Here is a 21101-nt window from a genome sequence, read left to right on the forward strand (position 1 = left end):
ATACTTAAACAAGGAAGTCTTTGGGAATCTCTTTCCCAGTCTGTATTCTGAAAGTGTGCTTGGGGGTTCAGGTAGCAGTGGGTATGGCTCAGTGCTTCACACAACCAAGTAACAATTTGGCTTTCTCTGGGAATATGCACCTACCTTCTGAGGACCACACGTAACCTGCAGCCGTAAGAAGTGTGCAGCCACAAGGAGCACAGCTCTCTGCAGTGGTCCAACATGGACAGCAAGGCTAGTACAGACACCACCACAGAGCCCAAAGGCAGCAATGCAGTTCATCAGCAAACACGGGATAGTGTTTCAAGTGCAAAGCAGTACAGTCCCTCCAGTCTGAGAATCAGGGTTTATTAGTGTGATCTTTTTTCTGAACAAATGTGACAAAATGGTCTGAGTGTGCATTGGTTTTCTGCTCTTCATCGCACATGTTAGAAATAAGTGGTCCAAGCTCAAATCTCACCTCTGTGGAGTCAACAGCTAAATACCTGTTTTGAGAGCTTAAGGTGGTCTGTAAAATTGACTGCATTCATCTGTAATATAGCCTCTCATTTTATTGGTATGTTGTCTGCCAGTGGTCTTCATATTTACTCTTACTGAATGCTTTGATATGCTGAAGTGTTAAATCTCTCCTTTCTGTGCTACCAGGACTTTCCAACATATATGAGGAAACAAACTAAAGATGTGCAATTATAAAACACTTCAGTGTTCAAGGTATGTATTTTAGAGTATGCAAAATATGGCTGTGGTTTATATATGTGATAAGGATGTTTTAATAATACATATGGGAATAAAATTTCAAATATTAGTACCTGAATGTTCATTTTCTGATGCTGACAGCTTCTTTTATGTGTGTAAAAATAGAATAAGCAAAGACTAATGTTTAAAAAGTTCACATCATCCCTTGAACACCAGCTGAGCCAGTCCTGTTTTTTAAAGTATAATTGGCCCATCACCTTCCTCTAGACTGGCATCTTGAAAAGAAACCAAGCATAATTCATAATCTTAAGCACAGGAAATTATTAATGCTCACTTTTAAAGTAAATTTTATGTCCAGTAACTTATGATTTAAGTAGATTTAAGTAGAAAGTATGGTTTAAAATCTATTTATGATTTAAGTAGAAAGTATGGTTTAAAAAGACAGACAATGTCAGTGTTGACATTAGAAAGAAAAGGGGAAATTAATCTAAACAGTCCTATAACTAAGTATTCCCCTCTCTGATTTTGAAACTAACTTTAGAAGTGAAAGCATAAATTCTACTTTTAATCAGGTAGAATTCCTCATGGCATACTTTTTTATTCTTTATTTGCTACCTAATATTGACTTACAATGGTGGAAATGTGCCAGAGCAAAGATGGGAAGTGTCAGAGCTCACTTTCCCACAGCAGGATTTGGTGATGTTACTTCTGCCCTTGCTGCAAGCTAGCACTGAAAAATGCCCCTGCCTTGCTGATGGTATACAGGGAAGGTGGCTGGGAGTTCTCTTTTCACAGTACAAGAGGATATGGAAAGGAACAGAAGGGTGTACCTACACTCTGCTTCACGATACCAGTTGTACAGAAAGAGTTTGAAATGTGCATCAGTTACATTACTGGGTCAAATATATCTGTGGTGCTTATGGATGCAAATATCATATAAGTCACAGATAAATTAGTTGGAACATGAAATGGCAGTGGAGAAGAATACAACTAGAGAACTACAATACATGCTCAAGGGGTACATCAAACAAGTTTAGAAACAGAAAGGGACTGATACAGGGAAGATTACCACGAATCCAAAGCGCTAATTAGGCCCCGTGCTGATCCAGCACCTCACAGGCAGGCTGTGAGTAGAGCCTGTACAGAAACTAAACTACCTCTTAGAGGTTGGTAAGGCAAAGCTGATAGGGGCCCTGTCCTTCAGATAAATACTGTCTCCTGTCATAGTATAACCTTCTACAAGAACAATGAACAACATATTAGAGTTTTGACCCTGAGAATCAACATTTTAATCTCTCAAGTCAGGATTTTGCAACTATTCATTCCCATGACAAATCTCACTAAGCTACATATCCTCTATAACACTCTTGTGAGACAATTCCAGCACACAGAAAAAAAAATGTGGTATCTTTGACACATTTTACAAGTATACCTCAGGATCGTTTAGCTTTTCCTTTAACCTTTAAAATCTGCAACAAACACTTAAAAACTATTTTCTTGTTTCAGAGGTGAAAGCATTTTAAAACTATCAGATTTCAACTTCATATAATAGCTAAGGACAAACCATTGCTAAACCATGCTTAAAAACAAGGTATTTAGAGAGATGTTACAATATTTTCAGCAGAACACCATTGCAAGTAAAGAGACTCCAATTTAGTATCTGCAGTGACAGATTAGAGAAAAGTTATCCCTCCTGAATAACTGAAACACTCTTCTCAATTACAGACTGTAGCCCACACATTTTATTTAATTGAAGTTAACAGCTTGATTTTTTATATTCTTCAGGGAAATTTATTTTATGTCTCTATTTGAGAAAGCATGAGAAGTGTTTTTCTATAGCTACATCATACAGGACTAATAACACGATGTAATGCTTATTGTTTGGTCTTCAGTTTTTGTAAGTATTTGTAAGTATTGATAAGTATTTGATGTTTAAAGGACACCAGGCTTACTACTTAATTTGATTGATTTAGTAGTAGAAAAGCATTAATGTAATGCTCAAAATCTGAAACTATACAAATAAAAATCAGTAAAAGGGCACATTTTAAAAAGTGAATTTTAATTAATCATGCAAATGAGTTATTAGCATAACTACTGATTACTTCTTCCTGAGGTTTTCAAGATTAAATATCTTTCTGTAAGGGATATTTCAATTATTCATCAATTACTAGTTGAAAGTTTAACTGCAAAAAATATAAACGTCCCCATTAGAGGGCTAATTATTTAATAGACTAACAGCACCTCAAAATAAAGTCCCTCTCATCAAAAGAAGAGACGTGTCTCTTTTTCCCTGTGGTCTTCAAAATATGTTACTCATTCAAGAGTCTGCTGTATTGCTTCACACATGTGAATCATGCCTGTATCACAGAGACAATACTTACTCAGAACTCAGCACATCAGCTGAACTCTCAATCTCACTAAAAATACTACTTTGTGAACCTTTTTCAGGTCTCACTGAATGTTAACAATAACAGGTCTGCTCAAGGCATGGTAAAGATTTATAGTCTTCCTTATGCACTTAAAGAGAGTAATAATTTCAAATACTGGAGAAATATAAGCATAAAGAGCAATTTCTACCCTCTTCTATACTTTCACATGGTTATGCTCTTATGCCATCAGATGTTAAAGTGGGGATTTTTAGACCATTGGAGCAAAACACACACTCAGCAGTCTGGAAACGTTACTCAGTCTGAACCTCTTAGGGAAAAAAAAAGTTAGTCATTAAGGAATACTATTCAACAGTCATCTGTTTGCCAAATTCAGGCATTTCTCCTTTCTCTCCACTTTGTGGTACAATTGCAGACATTAATCTTAATGCTGTTGCCAATTTAAATAAGACCTTCAGAAGCAAGTAGGTATTAGCAAAAAAAATGTGCTAAAAGCACACAAGTTCTCAGTTTATCTGGTTTTAATTTCATGTTGTGTCTTCATTGCAAATTCTCTAGTGCTGTTTATGATATTGGGAATATTTGATTACATGTGCATCTCTGCTGATGTATCCCATCAGAGTAAAACATTCATTCTTTGGCTTCCTCCTCACAGAACTGATCCAGCACTGTATCAGCTAGGTTAGAGATGATTTCTTCTAAGTAGCTGTTCCAATGTTGTGTTTTGGATAGAGAATGAAAATCCTGGTAACACACTGATGTTTGGGGTTTTTTCTAAGTTGTGTTTATCCCAAGTCAAGGAATTATTTTTCCTTGTCTCCTGCTCCACCAGTGAGGAGGTGAGCAAAAGGAACTGTGAGGGAGCACAGCTGGGACAGGTGACCAGAACTGACCAAAAGTACATTCCACACCACAAAACATCATGCCCAGTATATAAACTGGGGGAGTTACCTGGAAAGGGCTGGTCTGAGGTCAGCAAGAGGGGTCTGGCAACAGTCCACGGGGGATGAGCAATTGCATTGTGCATCACTTGTTTTTTTCCTTTTTACTATCATTATTACAATTTACCATTATTACTGTATTTTACTTTATTTTCAATTATTTTAAAAAAAAAATTATGTTCTCAACACACAAGTTTTGCTTGGATTCTCCTCCCATTCCGCTGGGGTGGGGGGAAGGAGAGAGAAGACTGAGCAAGTAGCCCTGCAGTGTTCTATCTCCAGCTGGGCTTAGAACCAGGACAAGATTAAACCAGATATCAGTTGAATTGAAGACTAGAATACTGCAGCAAATAGTTACAAGAAACTTTTTCTAGTTGGTTGCGTGTTTTTTGGGATTTTTTTAATAGCACTTGCCAATTGATACTGTCCAAGATCCCTCTCACAGTGGGGAATCCCCAGCCAAAACAACATTGCCAATCCATTGTCCTGTCATCATGTCTAAAGAACTGCCTTCAAGAGGAGAAAACTCACTCAAAAGCAGTCATGAGACTAAAGAGGAAAAGCTGTTTGAGGATCTAGTCCAGCTTATTTCATTAAAATATCTGAAAATGTTTTCATATAAATAGGAAAAAAAAAAAAAAAGTTAAAATGTAGAATGGTCTCAAAAATAGCATAGGGCTACATAAAATGTCACCAGATGGCACTATTAACATAGTCTTCAATCTCTTCCAAGCATGTGAGCAAGATTTTACCTTAAAGATGGTGTATCTTGTTTGTTCTTGTTTTGGTTGTGAGGTGCACAAGAGAAATCTTTGCAGATAAAAGACTCTCGTTAAGAGTTTGAGGGACAAAACCACTCCCAGAGAGTTAAGCAGCATCAAAGAGAAAGACTATGACTACTGGGTGCAAATTTTATATTGTTTATAGATCATTCAAGGGAGCTGTGGTCATTCCCTGAGCTCACAGACCTCTTTTCTGAACCTTTCTTTCCACTGGGAAGACTGCTGCCTTCAGATGTCAAGGAGCAGCTGTGGCAGCAGGGCTGAACTACCTTGTATGTAGTGCAGTTGTAACGTCATTGTTTCACCCACATGAATAAAACTTCAAAGCTTTTATTCAAAATACTTTCCTTTCCTGCCTCCTAGGAGAGACTATTCACTTGGAATACAAAATTCTAAGAATGACAGAGAAAATGGTGTATGCTAAAAACTCATTTTTACCCAAGTTTTGCAGTGATGTCAGGTGTACAGTGAATCTTCCCTAAAAGTGTCATAATCTGGTGCTGCCTAGTGTTTAGCCAATCTAAATACTTTAAAAATCTGGAAGTTTCTAAAAAAATTGTATATCCTATTCTTTGCATCACTTGCAAATTATTCTGCTTATGCAGATGGAAAATTATGGAGCCAAAAATGTCCAACTGAATGGTCTAATGACAATATTTCAGAGAACTCAAGAATTTTGTCTTAAGCAATGTTCAGTCCTGTCTTAATATTTCATAACACTGAGTCATAAACACAGAGGAGGAAAACAGTAATGAATATCAGCTACTCCTCCTTGCCTCTTACATACCTTTGCATAGTGGAAATCTCAGAAAGATACTCCTGAGATACCAAATTTTGAACAAAGATTTTTTTAAACCTAGACTACTACAATAATATAAGTAACGTAGTGTACCTTTGCATTAATGTAAAAGAAATGAAGATATCCCATATTTCTATGGAGCACTAGGGACTAGTCTCCTAAAACCATCATGAAGGAATAACAGCTTACCACCTCTGACAGTGCTTGTTCTGCATGCTTCAGGTTTATTACAGAAATCCCAAATCTTCAAAGAATTTGCTGGGGAGTATAATGAGTAACTCTTTGCATTAGAAAGATTCACAGAACTTTGATCACTCTCCCAGGAAGCATCAGGTCACTGTGAACTATACAAGCTGATTAGGGTCAACCATCATCCTTCTACATGCAAGCATTGCTGCTGTCAATTACCCAGTCAGCCATAGCAAAATTTACTCACTAATAACCATTCATATCTGATGTGCTAACTAGGAGTTTAGCTACTTAATTTGTATTGAAGTAATTGAGAGGCTTTTCATCTACCAATGTAATTCCATAGAAAATTAAATCAAACCATAGTATCTTGATAAAAGAGACTGTAATGATTCACATGTTAGTGCTTCACTTTGTTACTGGTTTCATAAAAGAAGCTCAAAACTCATATCTCAAACTAAGTAGCAAAAAATTCTGTATTTTAAATATCTGAGTCAACAGCCATGCACATTTTAAATTAAAAGACACATTACTTCTATTTTATGATCCTTCTTCTCCATTCCATAGTCAGCCTAGGAGTTTAATTAGTGAGAATGAATTAAACAAATGTTAAAAAAACACTTAGCCACTATCTTATTCTTCTCCCTCCATTAAAATGGCCTAGTATTTTTATTATATTCAGTAATTGTACTTACAGTAGACATACTCTATACAGCTCACAGAATACACAAATATGTGCACAACATTCTAAAAAGGGATAAGGCACATGATCTGTGGGGCTCCTTCACTCTCCCCTAGCTAGTCACTTAAGCGACTGCAAACCACTGCAGCAAAGCACAATTCTCAGACACCTGAATAACTGAGGCCAAGGTGGAAGCTACACTTTGCCACAAAACTTAAGAGGATCTCAAGAAGCTCTTTTCCCTTTCAGGACATTATCTGTCCCAGACAGGCAACCAATTGCACAAAGCCACAAGTCTATTGCTCTTCTTTGATCAGGAACAGTTGATTTAGAAACAGCTCAGTGTAAATAAAATAACCAAGATACACTGGCCACTTCTGTGCTTCCACAAATTAGTACTCCAGGACCTGAAAGGCAAGACCGTGAAGCTGACAGAGTAGCCCAGAACAACCAGGTTACTCCCTCTAGGATACAGCAGAGTTCCTCACTGACAGCTCAATCCTAAATCCTGCCCCAATATTCTGAAAAAAATCACTAGTCTTTAGTGCTCTGTTCTAGCTACTGCTTTTTAACCATTTATTCATGAACTGCTTATGTTTCCAGTCTAGCCCAAATCCAGATTTTTAGCTTAATTTTCTCTGACTGCTGCTTTGAGCCAATGGATGCCAGATGATCTTGATAAGGTCTTTGAAAGAGTGCATTACTTGGCCTCTTTGACCTGGACCATAATTTACTTGATAGTGGCATGCAATTCTGTCCTTGATTATTGCCAAGGTTTGGCCATTAGAACTGACCATACCTATTGTCTACAGAAATTTCTCAGACACTTCAGTTATTTTAACTTCAGGGACAACATGAAAGGTACACTACGATTTTATTTTTTTAACTAGAAATTGCACTTCTGTTTTGTCACATCTGTACTCAAAAACAACTGAGTTAATGTTACCTAATCCGAATAAACACTGACTATAAGCAAAATCATAAAAGTTATTGATGTATCTACTCGGGAATGCATGAAAGAAGATTCTATTTCTTGCTGTATTCTGCTTTCCTCTGTATTCTGGCATTTTTTATTAGATGCATCTGATGCCTGTGTAGATAGGCACCACAGCAATGACCTTTGAAGTACAAAATAAAGCCAATTATATTTTTGAAGCATATGACAGTCAGATTTATAAGATATGTGGATGTTGGTTTGGTAAAACATAGAGCACAAAAAGAAATAGAGATCACTAAAAATTGGAAGTGCGTGTCATTGCAAACAGAATTCTTATGAGTCATTAAGCTGCAGAAAGATGCTAGATTTTGGTGCAAAACACATTCAATAACACATACTCTGACATGATTATAAGAAGGTTTTCATCAATAAGATAGTTTTCAAGATGTGGAAACTTCTTTGGTGAATGAGTGCAGGCTACTTATGCCTTTTCTTAAGAACTGGACTTTTAACCCGATACATGGGCCTTATTTTTTTTTTTTCCCTTGTGAAGGGCTTAGAACTATTTAATAGTTCACTATTTGCAATGGACAAGTCACTCTGTTGCTAGCAGATACCCTTCCTTTAGGGTACCACAAATCTCACACCACTACTGCTGAAAAACTTTCCAGGTGGGATAACATAAGGAAAACAAACTGTTCATTTTTAACCTGTTTAAAATAAGACAGCTAAAATCTGCAATTTATAGCCCATCCTTGGGGAGCTCAGTCCCATTTCAAGTCACGGGCTTTTTAAATTTAGCTGCTGTTCACTGGAGCCAAGGAATACAGTCTTCACTCAAGCATCTTAGTGCATGTAGCTACGCATTGCGTGGCATGCAGCTTGGAGATTTTAGATTGTTCATTTACCTAACTGTGAATTCCTATTTGTGAGTCAGAACTGTTCAGCTTGAAAGCCGCTGTAATTAAGCTGACATGCCATTCAGTGACCTTGGCATAATCCTAATGAGATCTAAGTCACAGACAACAATTACTGAAAACATAGAGGTACAGTTCAAACAAAGGAGAAAATACTAACATTTTCCATGAGCAAGATCAATGTACTTTAAAGCAGAGAAACATAATAAACTGCTTTATCAGCTAAGTCTCTTTAGCCATCACAAAAAGTGGCTTGTACCTGGATAGCGCATCTGGCAGCAGGATCAGGCAAACAAATTACTTTAGGAGATTAATTGACTGCAAACTACGGCCTTTAATAGTGCTTCTTTCATCAGACAAAACACAATGCAGACATGCCTTTAAAAAAAGTCAGCAGTCAATACTAACCCAGAGTCAGCCAAGTTTTGTAGCTCCTGTTCTACACTGCAGGTGAGGAAAACTCGATTATGAATTTTGCTGTCATTCCTATCAATGGCCTCCTGCTTGAAGTGAGAAATCTTTTTTCATCTCTCTTTGAGAGCTTATCAGCCCTTGAAACACAGAGGTATTTTCTTCTGCTTACAACTAACTTAAAAAGGCATTTTAAAAATGTTTGACAGTGTTTACAGAAATGCTAAAATCACCCATGTTTCAGTGCTATTATATTATTGATGATAGGTGTTCAATTAGGGGAAAAGATATGACTAATATCTTAATAAATGAAGAGCTGTTAAGCAGATACTCCAGAATTAGTATAAAAACCTAAGTATGTTACGCAATAACAGCCATATTTATTAGAGGAAGTCAAATGACAGGACAGCATATGCTGTTTTGTTACTTGGCTCCGTTTAAAATACACAATTCCCACTACCAGTTGGAATTTCATAAAAGTTCAGTTCAGACTCTTGTTTACAGCTATAGCAGAGTCAGCTTTAGCTATTTTTACAGGGCGTGGTGATACTTCTGACTGATTTCTGTTCAACTATTTCTGCATCACACAAATTTCTCAAAATAAATCCGTTATCTATGAAAAGATTAGTCTTGCAACTTAGCTATTTGTAGTGGTTCAAACTTGTGTTACTTTGCAATATACCTCTAGCAATCTAATTCATGTTCTGCCATGAACATGTCAGACAGTATAATTTCTCACAATAGATAAGAAAGAAACTTGTGATTCTCCCCAACATGTGGGTATTCTGATATATCACCACTTAAACCAAAGAGCATCCACAGCAAGGCTATCATATTTTTATTACCAGAAGCCATGAAGATCATACACTTGTCAAGTAGCCAAGACTGTGATACTTAGTTTGCTGTTCTAATAGGCAGCAAAGGGAGCCAGCATGTTTTACACAAGAGATATTCTACAAAGAGATATTTATAACAAACAAAAATAGGGCTTTCAGAAAAATGCAGTTCTCAAAAACCAAAATGTCTGTTCATATACACAATATGAATCAAAACTAATCAAAACATGTTTTGAACAGCTTCTTTACATAAGAATGCAATTTGCAACTAGCTCTGGACTCAGGGAAAGACAGTGAGTAAAAACTTCACACTTCCTGGGATGCATACCCTGGGACACAGGGTATAGGCCATGTACCATACACCTGCATGTGCTTATCAGAATTTCCCTAAAATAATGAAACAATGGTATGATAAAATCCACCTAACTTCCTGAATATAGCCAGTAAGTTGTTCCAGGTGATATAAGAGGCCAGCTTCAAGGACAGTAGGAGGGGTATTTCTCTGTGAAGTGCTCAATGCCCCACAGAAAACACAATAAAAATGCCCTGGCTATCTTTGATGTAAGGAAAGTGATCAAGCTCTTTGTTGCTTCCCTATTCTTCCCTCTGATTTCACACACCAGTCACACAGTTCTTGTACATGACCAAACACTTGATTTATTGTAAGGTTCAGGTTTTTTCACCATAAGGACCAATGTATAAATTTAAGTGATTCCAGGCCACAATTAACTAGGAAAAAGTACTCCCAATTTTCAACAATTGCTTTTTTTCTATCAGTTATAATATGCTTCAAAATTTTTCTCACCAAAATATGCAGCTAATCACATACATGAGTAAAAAATTATGTATACCTTCTTTGCATCTGTGTTCACTAACAAGACCAGCTCTTAGGAATCTCTGACCCAGGAAAACAGGGCAAGGAATTTTGTAAGGAAAACTTTCTCCTGGTCAAGCACAACTGGGTTAGAGATCACCAAGGTAAAGTGGATATCCACAAGTCTGTGGGCTCTAATGGAATGCATCCATTGATGTTGAGAGAGCTGGCAGACACCATCGTGGGGCTGCTAACAATCATCTTTGAAAGGTTGTAGAAATCAGGAGAGGTGCCTGAAGAAATCAAATGTCATTCCAGTCTTCACAGCAAAGGTCACTAGTGGTTTTGCAAAACCATGACAGCAACGAACCTGATTGCCTTTACAATGAAACAAGTATATGGATGAATGAAGGAAGAGCAGTGCATATTACCTATCTCAACTTTAGCAAGTATTTTGACACTGTCTCTCACAATATCCTCAAAGAAGTGTGAACTCAGGAAATGTGAACTAGGCAAGTGGACAGTGAGGTGGATTGAAAACTGGCTGAACAGCAGATCCCAGAAAGTCATACTGAGTGTCACAGTGTCTATTTCCCAGAAAGTCATAGTGATTGTCACAGTGTCTATTTGGAGACCTGTCTCTAGTGGTGTCTCCAAAGGTCCAAAACTTGTCCAGTTCCATCAATAACCTCAATATAGGGACAGATGCATCCTCAGTGAGTTCACTCATGACACAAAGCTGGGAGCAGTGGCCCTCAGGGGGTTGTGCAGTCCTTCAGAGGGACCTCAACAGGTTGGAGACATGGGCAGAGAAGAACTGTCTGAAATTCAACAAAGGCAGGGTCCTGCACGTGGGGAAGAATAACCCCGCAAAGGCTGGGGGCTGATCTGCTGGGGAGCAGCTCTTTGGAGAAGGACCTGAGTGTCAAAGTTGACAACGTGTCAAAGTTGAACTACTCAACCACATCCTTCCATGTCATCCTCTGGAGAAACAAGTAGCAGCAGCAAGAAATTACATGCAAGCAGCAAGTTATCTAAGAGGACACACTACAGTATGTTTCCAGCCTCTGCCACCAGCAGAGGTGGAAAAATATGTTGCAAAAATATTCAACATCCCTATATCTCTAGACATGCTCTCTGTATTCATACCTGAGACATGACTCCACCATTACCTCTGAAAGTAATATGCAGCTGCCTCACCCTGCTGCAAGCTTGTTTTGCATTCTCTGAGCCACTAAAGGCTTCATGCTTCTCAGTTATATCACATACACACTATTAAAGAAAGAAACATCATCTCAAGGTAATGCCTTAGAGATGGATAACTTACCAGTTTGTTCATCTACTGGGAGTTTAAATAGAGCACCATTTTGTCTTACCCTTCTTCCTTTTTAAAGATTGTTTTTTTACTGCAACAAGTTCTCATAGTTATTTATCCTTACCACAGCAGTTAATTTCTATTCAAATACTCCTAACATCTTAGACATAAAATTCTATCAGAACTTCACAGCCATGTAAGTCTTCAAGGGCTGGATGATCACTGTCCTCCTCCACATAAGCAACCTAGAATTCTCCTTATTCAGGTCACTTTAGCCTTCTCTATCTCCCTCAGGTTCAAAGAGTGTCCAGGTGTACCACTTCCTTGCTGATACCATTTTTGCCTGATGGTAACAGAGGATCTGTCACACCAGCAAAATACAATATGAAATAACACAATGTTAACATTTGAACCTTAATTCAGCTGCAAAAGCCATGTTGATGGGTTCAGCAACCCATCTCTCCTTTCCTAATGCAAAAAACCCAAAAAAGTTCTCTACTACCATTATGATGACAGAAGTATAAGAACTGAAGTTAGTAAACAGAACCTGCTATGATAAGTTTATTTCTGCTGTCTTCTAAGCCTTACAAATACTATCTAAAAGTTTTCACTGAAGATAGTTGAAGGATTATAGGAGATGATTGTCCAAAGAGGCCATCACCATTTTTAAGATCCGTGATAATTCAGACTTGGTATTCAAGATTAGTGTTGCATTCAGTGGCCCTTCAGCTACTGTAACAATCAGAACTAGAACTAGCAAACGTCTGCCTTTGGAGAAAATGTCATCTCTCACAAATTTGCATGATAAACTTTTGAGAACCTTCTCACAATTAAAGCAGGTCAACAATCCTTCAAACGGCTTGCTTTTAATTTGGAGCCAAACTCTCCACTGATTCACTGAAATGCCACATCCCCCAACCCAGGCTTAACAAAGATTCATTTAACTAACTTTAACAGTCTAAGCTTGATTGGGGAGATATTAAGTATTTTCAGTTATCGTGCCCACAGGGCTATCAACTGTAATGATTTCTACAGTATTTGCTCAATTTGTGTGTCTCCTTGACAACTTATGTGATACTGGATCTGCTTCACTGGTGCGAGCATAAAATCAGCATCACAACTTAGCAGCTCACATTGTTAATTTACATAATGGATTCAGACCACATTTATCCAGTCATTCAAAACTCAAGAGTCCTTGTGACACAGTCAGAGCTGAGCAACCTTGTTTCTCAACAGTGGCTCATTTTTAAAAATGCGGTCTCAGTAATTTCAGAAGTCTCAACGTAAATATTCTCTAATTCAGTTTATGCTTATCCCACTTCTTTAAACAAACAGAGCAGACCTCATATTCATGCCATCTACCAATTTCTGTAACAGATTACCATCAAATACATAAAACAAAGTTGGACAAGGACGCCTGAATCACTTGGAAACTTCAGGGATCACAGGACTGAATCTTTGTCATACCAATTATGTAAAGCCATTGGAAAGAAATCCACGCATTTTTGCAAGCAGGCAAAGCAGGCTTTTCATAGAACAAAAGCAGCCTTGTCTTTTTCTGTTATGTGACAATAAAATCAATGATTTTTTTATTGTTGGCCCAGATAAGCTTGTTTGCATAGCTGCAACTTCTTAAAACAGAAATTTGAATGTTTTGAGGAAAATACATCCATTGACAGTACAGCAGACCTTGAAAAAAAGTAGTATTGCTTGATGCTAACATCTGATTAACATTGGAGGCAATTCTGCAAATGTTTAGCAGTAAAGAATATAATAAAGGGCAAAAGAAATTTAATTTTGTTTTAACATACTTATAGAATTGTACCAAGAAGACACAAAAGTGTGCTGTGATTTTGACTTGAGCTTGTGCCAGTTGATGACCAACAGAAAGCATTCAAAAAGAGAAAAAGAGATAGTGGGAAATTATTTATAACTATTCTATGTATCAAGCACACTTCTTCATGGACAGCTGAGTAAGATTACATTTCAACATTTCATGAAAAAAACAACTCAAAAAAATTTCTTACCACAGGGACATTTCTCTAAAATGATTCACTTGTGACCTTGAACTTTGTAATTATGAGTGTTAATTCTCAAGGGCTGAATACTCATGGAATAACATTGCTGTATATCCATAAAAACAATGGTAAGAAAATATCAACCCTAAATTGAAACAGTCTTTAATTGATAGGAAAAATAAGCATTCTGAGTGGATAAAAGTGGTATCAGAAAACAATCACCAGGTGGCTATAAAAACATTTAGCAAATCCTGATGCATTTAACGGACTGCTACAGTTCCAGACACAACAGCATTCTCACTAGCTCCTTTCTGAATTTGCTTTTCTTAAGGAGTCCAGCACTCTATACAGACACAGACTGAACATTCACAGTGACTAGCTCTAAAAAGACCACCCTGTTGCCATGCACCCTGTTCAGAAAGGTTTGTTCAACAGTTTGTTTCAACAGTTCAACAGTTCAACAGTTTGTTCAAAGCCTTTTAATCTAAGATGAACAGCAACCATGTTTCTGTGACAGAGCACTCCAATGCACTGGTATTTGGTAGCATCCTTGTTCAAGGTGCTTATTTCAACCACTTACAGGGAGAGTCTACTACAATCGTGTTCTGAACACTGCTTATCCCTTATTCAGTCCAAGTTCTCTGTAAACCTACCCTACAAGTAGGTATCTGTGAAAGCAAACAAGATTTTAGCACCTGCTAAATACCACCCCCCGCCACCCCCCAACACGTAATTGGGACTATAATGGCAATAAGTAAGAATTGCTTCAGGGATCAGAGTGAATCAAGATGAATCTTGTCTTCTCAGTGTTTGGATTACTGTGCTTGAGATTCAGGAGAGACCTCATTGCTCTCTACAACTTCCAAAAGAAAGCTGTAATGAAGGGGGGTTGGTCTCTTCTCCCAAGTGCTGGGTAAACAGCAGGACTCTGTGATCTTAAAGGCCAACCTAAATGGCTCTGTGATTCCAGACATGTCATAGAAATCACTGAATTGAGCATGATTCTGCCTGGACAAACCTCACTGAAGTGTACAAGACTATTGCTTCGCAACTTATCCATTAAAACACAACCAGTCCCTTCCCTTGAGTCTTTTAAGCATTAAACAAGTAACAGTATCTTATACTAAATCTGAATAACGAAAAAATGTCAAAGAGTACCTCAGGATGTACAAATGCTTCAGCATACATTTGCGTTTGGTTTTCAACCTACTCCAACATATGTAGTGCACCAAACATATTTAGTGCAGAAAGCTATTTGGCATTTTTCCATTTCCTAACTACTTGGTACAAGTAATCCAATGATTGTTCTATGCAGCTTAGTGCTCAACACTTTTATTTAAAGCCTATGTTCACAGATATACCATAAGACTTAGATGTCTGGGAAGTTTTCCACAGAACACCAGAAGCATTAATTAAACCACTAATCCTTAGGAAATCAGTGTCAATCACCTGAATATAACTGACAGTATGTTTACTTTTAAGTAAAATGGTATTTCCTTTCTGAAGGAATAACATTGCAATGGATGGCACAATCTATTAAGTAGTTCCCTCTACTTCTCTCTTCCTTGCTTTAAAACAGAATCATGTTTTCTGGGAAAGGTCCCTGTATGTTTCTACTGTAACTGTATCATAACTTGCATTTTCTGTTTTCCTGTCAGATATTGTTAGCCTTTTCTATCACTAAAAGGAAAGTTTCAAAGTTTACTGACTCTGTTCCTGATAGAGGTCCAGCCACCAACCAAACAGGGATGCTGAAAAGGCAAAAGAAAATTAGCAGGAAAGAGCAGAAGTTATCTATAAAGATTTTATGACTTGGAGAGTAACCCAATCTCCACACAAACATGCTCCAAACCATCTACAGTAACATTAGCCCCCTTCCCCTCACCCTCTCAGATCTGAGTTCAAGCAATTTTCTAGTTTAAAACCTAAGTTTAAAAAACAAGCAAAAACCCAAAACATGAACCCAAATCCAACCAATCAAAAACCCAACACCAGAAAACCCTCCAAATTTCTTGTAGCTGAAATTCTGGTAGATGCAAAGTATGTTTTAGGATTCCTTACTTCAAGTAGATGAAATTTAAGAGTTCTTCATTTTTTAAGTTTCCCATTTATTTGTAGTTTAGTATAGCAATGAAAAATATATAAAACATATTTAATTAAAATTATGCTACAGGGAAATAAATAAAATATATTTTTGTACCTATCCACAAACACAGAGACGCAACAAATTAGACACCTTTCCATACAGACATAAGTGTTTCTGCAATTAGGAATGTTCATTTTTATTTTGGGATACTTCACATTCATGTTCTGGATTACAATGAAACTAAAAATATGCCTGTTTGCAAAATTTCGCTTTAGTTCTGTTTTAAATTTTTCAATTATATAAGTCAAAAGGCAAAAACAAAAAAAAAAAAAAAAAAAAAAAAAAAAAACCTAATTCAAATACTTAATATCAAAATCAAATTATCAATTAGAAGAAAAAAAAGAAGTTAGATGTTTCAAAAACATTTTATTTTGAAACCTAAAGCATGGCTGTCTGGATACTGTGGCGACCATTTTTCACTGTCATCATTTACATGTAGAAAGGAGTTTGCTCTGCAATTTTTGATTTCTTCAAGAGATGTTCTGCTACTGAAGTCAGTACCCTGGGTGCCAGAAGCCCTCTTGTCCTCACTGAACTCAAGTGCAAGTTGTGCATCTTCAGCAGCCAAAGAAAAAGCACCTATCATTACATTTTGAACTGTGAACACAGTACATATTTCACACTGAAAGGATAATATTGAAAGACCATTAGTACAATGCTAAAGATGCAAAATTCATTTGTTTGGACTAGATGCCATCTGATGTGATCACATGAGCTTGAGCTGTTTGGGGAGGCACACCCAGAATTCATAATTCGCTTTTTCTTTAAACAGCGAAGACATCATAACCATGACCAGAAGATTACTAATATTGCACAAACTTGTGAGAGCTAGGGAGGCTTAGCTTTATAACAGACAACTAAAGTGCAACTTTCTGTATCCATACACCATCATAAAGTCTAATTAATCATACATCTCTGCTTTTTCTGTGGTATTTCTGTTTCAGCTTGTTTACTGAGTTAGTGAAAGAATCAGCAACAGGCAAGTGTAAATTTAGCTCTTTCTAATTTTCAGCAATTTGACTCAACAATTGAATTAACATTCTTGTGACATTGTTTAAGACAATGTACTCAAATGCTACTTTAGCATAGTGGAAAATCTTCTGCAAACATATAAGGAAAAACAAATTCAAAATTGTTTATAGTTTCTATTTTATCAAAATTTCAGTGCAATATAGGATATTATATGGTCTTATCAAGAAACATGGCATATACTGTAAACAAAATATTTGCACATGCCATATATAAGATACCATATGAAGACGCAATGCTAAAGCCCAAAGATGGAAAAAAAATCCCAATCATTTTTACAGAATGCATTTCTGGTTTTAATCAAATTTGCACTTGGACACCATTTTCCAAGGACATGTTCTTCAAACAGCACACATACACACATCCATGCAAGTACTCATGCTCACCCAAGAACATTGCTCGTGTCTCAAAAAAAAGGCATTAAAAAAGTATTTTAAGCTTCATGTTCTTTTTCACATACATTCTGTTTCACATGCTTTGCAGATGTGTTGTGGGACAATTTTAGGTATTTAGCAGATGTTAAATGGATGTTGCTTCGAATCTGACAGGAATACTAGTGATTTTATGGGTTTATATCACATCAAATAGCTGCACTAAAAAAAATGTTGTCAAGTAGTACTACCAATACTAAAGATATTGGGCTGCAGCATAGCTCAGACTTTACAGAAAGCAACAAGACTGAACTCAGCCTCAAAAGGGGAAGCATTCTTAGTGCATCTGAATAAAGCTGTGAAGTGTGAGCTTGGAATTTATCTCTAACATCATGCTGTTGCTGCTTACACCAGAATAAATGTGTTAAGCTTAATGTTTTCATAGCAGGACAATAAGACTACTTAAATAGCTCTTATTGGAGCTGAACTTAAAAAAGTAAAAATGTTCACTACAAAAGGAGTGAACCTGAGTAGAAAATTAGCTCATAGGTAGAGACAAAGAGAACAAAGGTCAGCATTTGCCAATTGCTGCTCTGAGGTTTCAACAGCTAAAGAGAATTCAGCCTTTTTCTAATTCAAACAAAATCTGCGGAAGCCTCAAATGCCATTGCAAGATAACTGCTATCAAACATTACAGATTATATCTCAGCCACTGTTGTACTTACTACTTGCATTTCGATATGAGCTTTTCTTCATATTTTTTCTTTTCTGACTTATTCCAAAAAAGTATAAGCTAACACACAGATTATTAAATACAACACATTAGAACATACTATATCTACTTTATATGAAGAAGCTTAGGAGCAGATACTAAATATGTAGTAGTAGTAGTAGTAGTAGTGGTAGCACCATGTCATGAGTAACTTTTTAGTCACTAAACCAGGTCACTGAAAAGAAGAATGCTTCCCAGGTGATGTAAGTTAGAATAGAACATGAAAGTTGCTTAATGAACAGTAAGGGAACCCAATGCATTTTAACAACTATTTAAAGAATTGCTATTCCAAACAAATTCTTTAAGTTCGGAACTGATTATCCTGATTGTCACATGTTTTTATGTGCTGATATTTGATTACTATTCACCCTTCAACAATTTTATCTTCCAGAATCAAAGAAGACAGCTCATCCAGAATGAGCAGGAACTAAAGAGTAAAATATTGCTGGCAGCTTTAATTTAAAATTACCCTAATTTTTTGTTATATAGATAAATAGATACTAACTCAGATGTGGCAAAACAAATGCTGAGGTCACTTGACTGTGATTTTAACTATAAGCATGGTTCTGGTTTTAAGGATAAGCATATAAAGTGTTGAAGTCCCAGATGTTCTGCAAGTCTATTCTGAACTACATGATTTCATCATGACAAAACAATAATAGACAATAATAAAATTTTGTTACAAAGTTCAGCTTATGAAGTTGTGTATCTAATTTCATGTTATCTCTACTATTGTTGCAATACAACATAGAAATAACCCTCACCTTAAAAAATACTGAAATCACATAAATCTTGCTGATGTAAAGCTCACTGTGATATCACAGTAGTCCTTAGGGATACACAGCACAATATGTAACAATACACCTTCAATACACAGTAGTACAGAAATAAACAACACTGACAAGTAAATATACTGACATGACAGTATATTGACTAGGACCCATTGCAATTTATGTTCAGGCAGAAGATTGTGTCTTGCAAACTGTTGGGAACCACCAACAAGTGCAATGCTTACACAATGATCAGTGTGTGATGGCAGTACGATGACTGGTGTAATAGCCTGCCTTTGATTACAGGATGTCTTGATAGACTACATTAAGATAATTCCTCCTAATGACTCACTATTTCTATTACATTCTTTACAGTAAATCTGGTTCATTAAAATAATATATGTATATTTGGCATTTTTCCTTCCCTTTTCCTGCTTGGTCTACTGCACTTCCTCTTACTAGACTGCAAAATACAGTGGATATAGAGACTACTAGTTTCAGTAATTTCAGAGAAACAGCCAAGCTACACCTAGAACCAGAAAATAAATTATAGAAAGACTCTAGATGGACAAATAAAGATTATAAATGGATTGTTTTGATTTTGCACTTAATAGCATAAATTCATAAAATTTAAAAAATTTAAAAGCATAAATAGTGAAAATTTTCAGCTTTAGCATAATTTTTGTTCATTTGGAAGTCATTCTTCATGATCATCTTGCCCAAAATGTTCTCCCAAATACCTCACTTAAAGTCTCCGTTTAAAACCTTACATGGCATGGATATGATTGAAAATTCGCTGCTTGGTGAGAAAGGTATGATGTTTGACTGAAGCAAATTTCCTAAATATATCAAGAAGTTATGACTGCTGGACATTAGAAAGCCAAATACATTTTTTCCAAATTCACACCATCTGTGAATTGGTAAAGGAATAAAGCATTGAGTTGTTTCATTCAAACCATGCTAAAAAATTACATTTCTGCTTGCTTATTCCAAGAAAAGGGACATAGATGCTAGATTTATACTCACGTTATGAGGGTTATCATATCACCCTCTGTATTCCTACATTTAATTACAATTCTCAGCATGAAAGAAATGTAAGTATGTGAGTGCTGCTTCTGATACACAAACTTCTTGGTGCTATCCAGCAATGCTTGCTTCAGTTCAGTAATATTAATCACACTTTAAAAAGCAATCCCTCTTTGAGAAGCTGATCTAGACACCTCTTATATTTTTGGTGACACAGCAAGACTTGGTGTGCATTTTAGTTTTGGCTTAGTAATTTCAAAAACTTTATCATATGAAATACCTTATCCACTTACACATTGAATGATCTTCAAAGCTAAGGACACACCTCAAGGAGGCTTTACAATCAGGAGGTCATTGTAAGCACCCTTTCTGAACAGGGAGGGCAAGGAGTTTAGTGTGTTACCAACACAAGGTTTTCGCCAGTATTACAGGATCCTTCATCATAATTCTTCTATTGTAAAGACTTGGGTTCTTGGATTTACTCTTTTTCAGTGCTCTTTCATCATTCCTGCGCTCTTTCTTCATCCTGTTGTCTGCCCTTACTCATCCGCTTATGTCTGTCTCCATACCTTTAATTACATGTGATATTCCCTTAAAAAATTACTTTCTTAACTCATGGTAATTTTTTTTCCTCATTCTCTCTCTTCCCATAAATGTGACGAGAAATCCTTGAGGAAGTACTGAAATTAATGGTATACCCTGATCCAATATGTGAGGAGAGCAGAAAAAGAATATTATGGAATTTTAAAAAATATTCAGAAAGCAGAGAGCCTGAGTTAAGGCTCCGGTGTGACAAAAGGGAAGGATAAAAAGTCTTTCTAGCATCATAACACAATCTCTACTAGGTTCTTTAAATTCAGGATGAAAATCTGGAAAGGTATCCACTCTATCCTGCAGGACACTGGCCCTTTGAAAAAACAAAATAAAAGAAAAAAACTTCTTCTTTTATCTGTATAAGCAAACATCTACATCATGCTAAAAAAATTATTCAACAATGCATACACAGATATAGACTCCAAGCACCAATTCAAATTTCACCACATGTAAACATATGTTTTTTAATCAGAGGTTATTCCTTGAAATTATATATTCATCATCATTTATGCGGCAGACTCAAAACTGCACTGGTGAGGTTGCTGTCTGACGACACTAAATAAGCACTTAGTAAGGTTAAGCTCATTGTCATCCAAAATACAGACCATATGTAAAGGCAATTCGAGAATATAAATTACAGAGATTATAGATAGTGCACTAGAGACCAAG

General features: G+C 36.5%; 1 protein-coding gene across 1 annotated transcript in view; it reads right to left on the minus strand.

Moving 5' to 3' along the window:
• Window positions 1-21101, minus strand: part of GLIS3 (GLIS family zinc finger 3) — a 119488-nt gene that overhangs the window by 92101 nt on the left and 6286 nt on the right. The gene's annotated exons all lie outside the window — the stretch shown is intronic.

This window comes from Pyrgilauda ruficollis, unplaced genomic scaffold (assembly GCF_017590135.1).
Source record: "Pyrgilauda ruficollis isolate IOZ18807 unplaced genomic scaffold, ASM1759013v1 scaffold74, whole genome shotgun sequence".
NCBI classification, from domain to species: domain Eukaryota; kingdom Metazoa; phylum Chordata; class Aves; order Passeriformes; family Passeridae; genus Pyrgilauda; species Pyrgilauda ruficollis.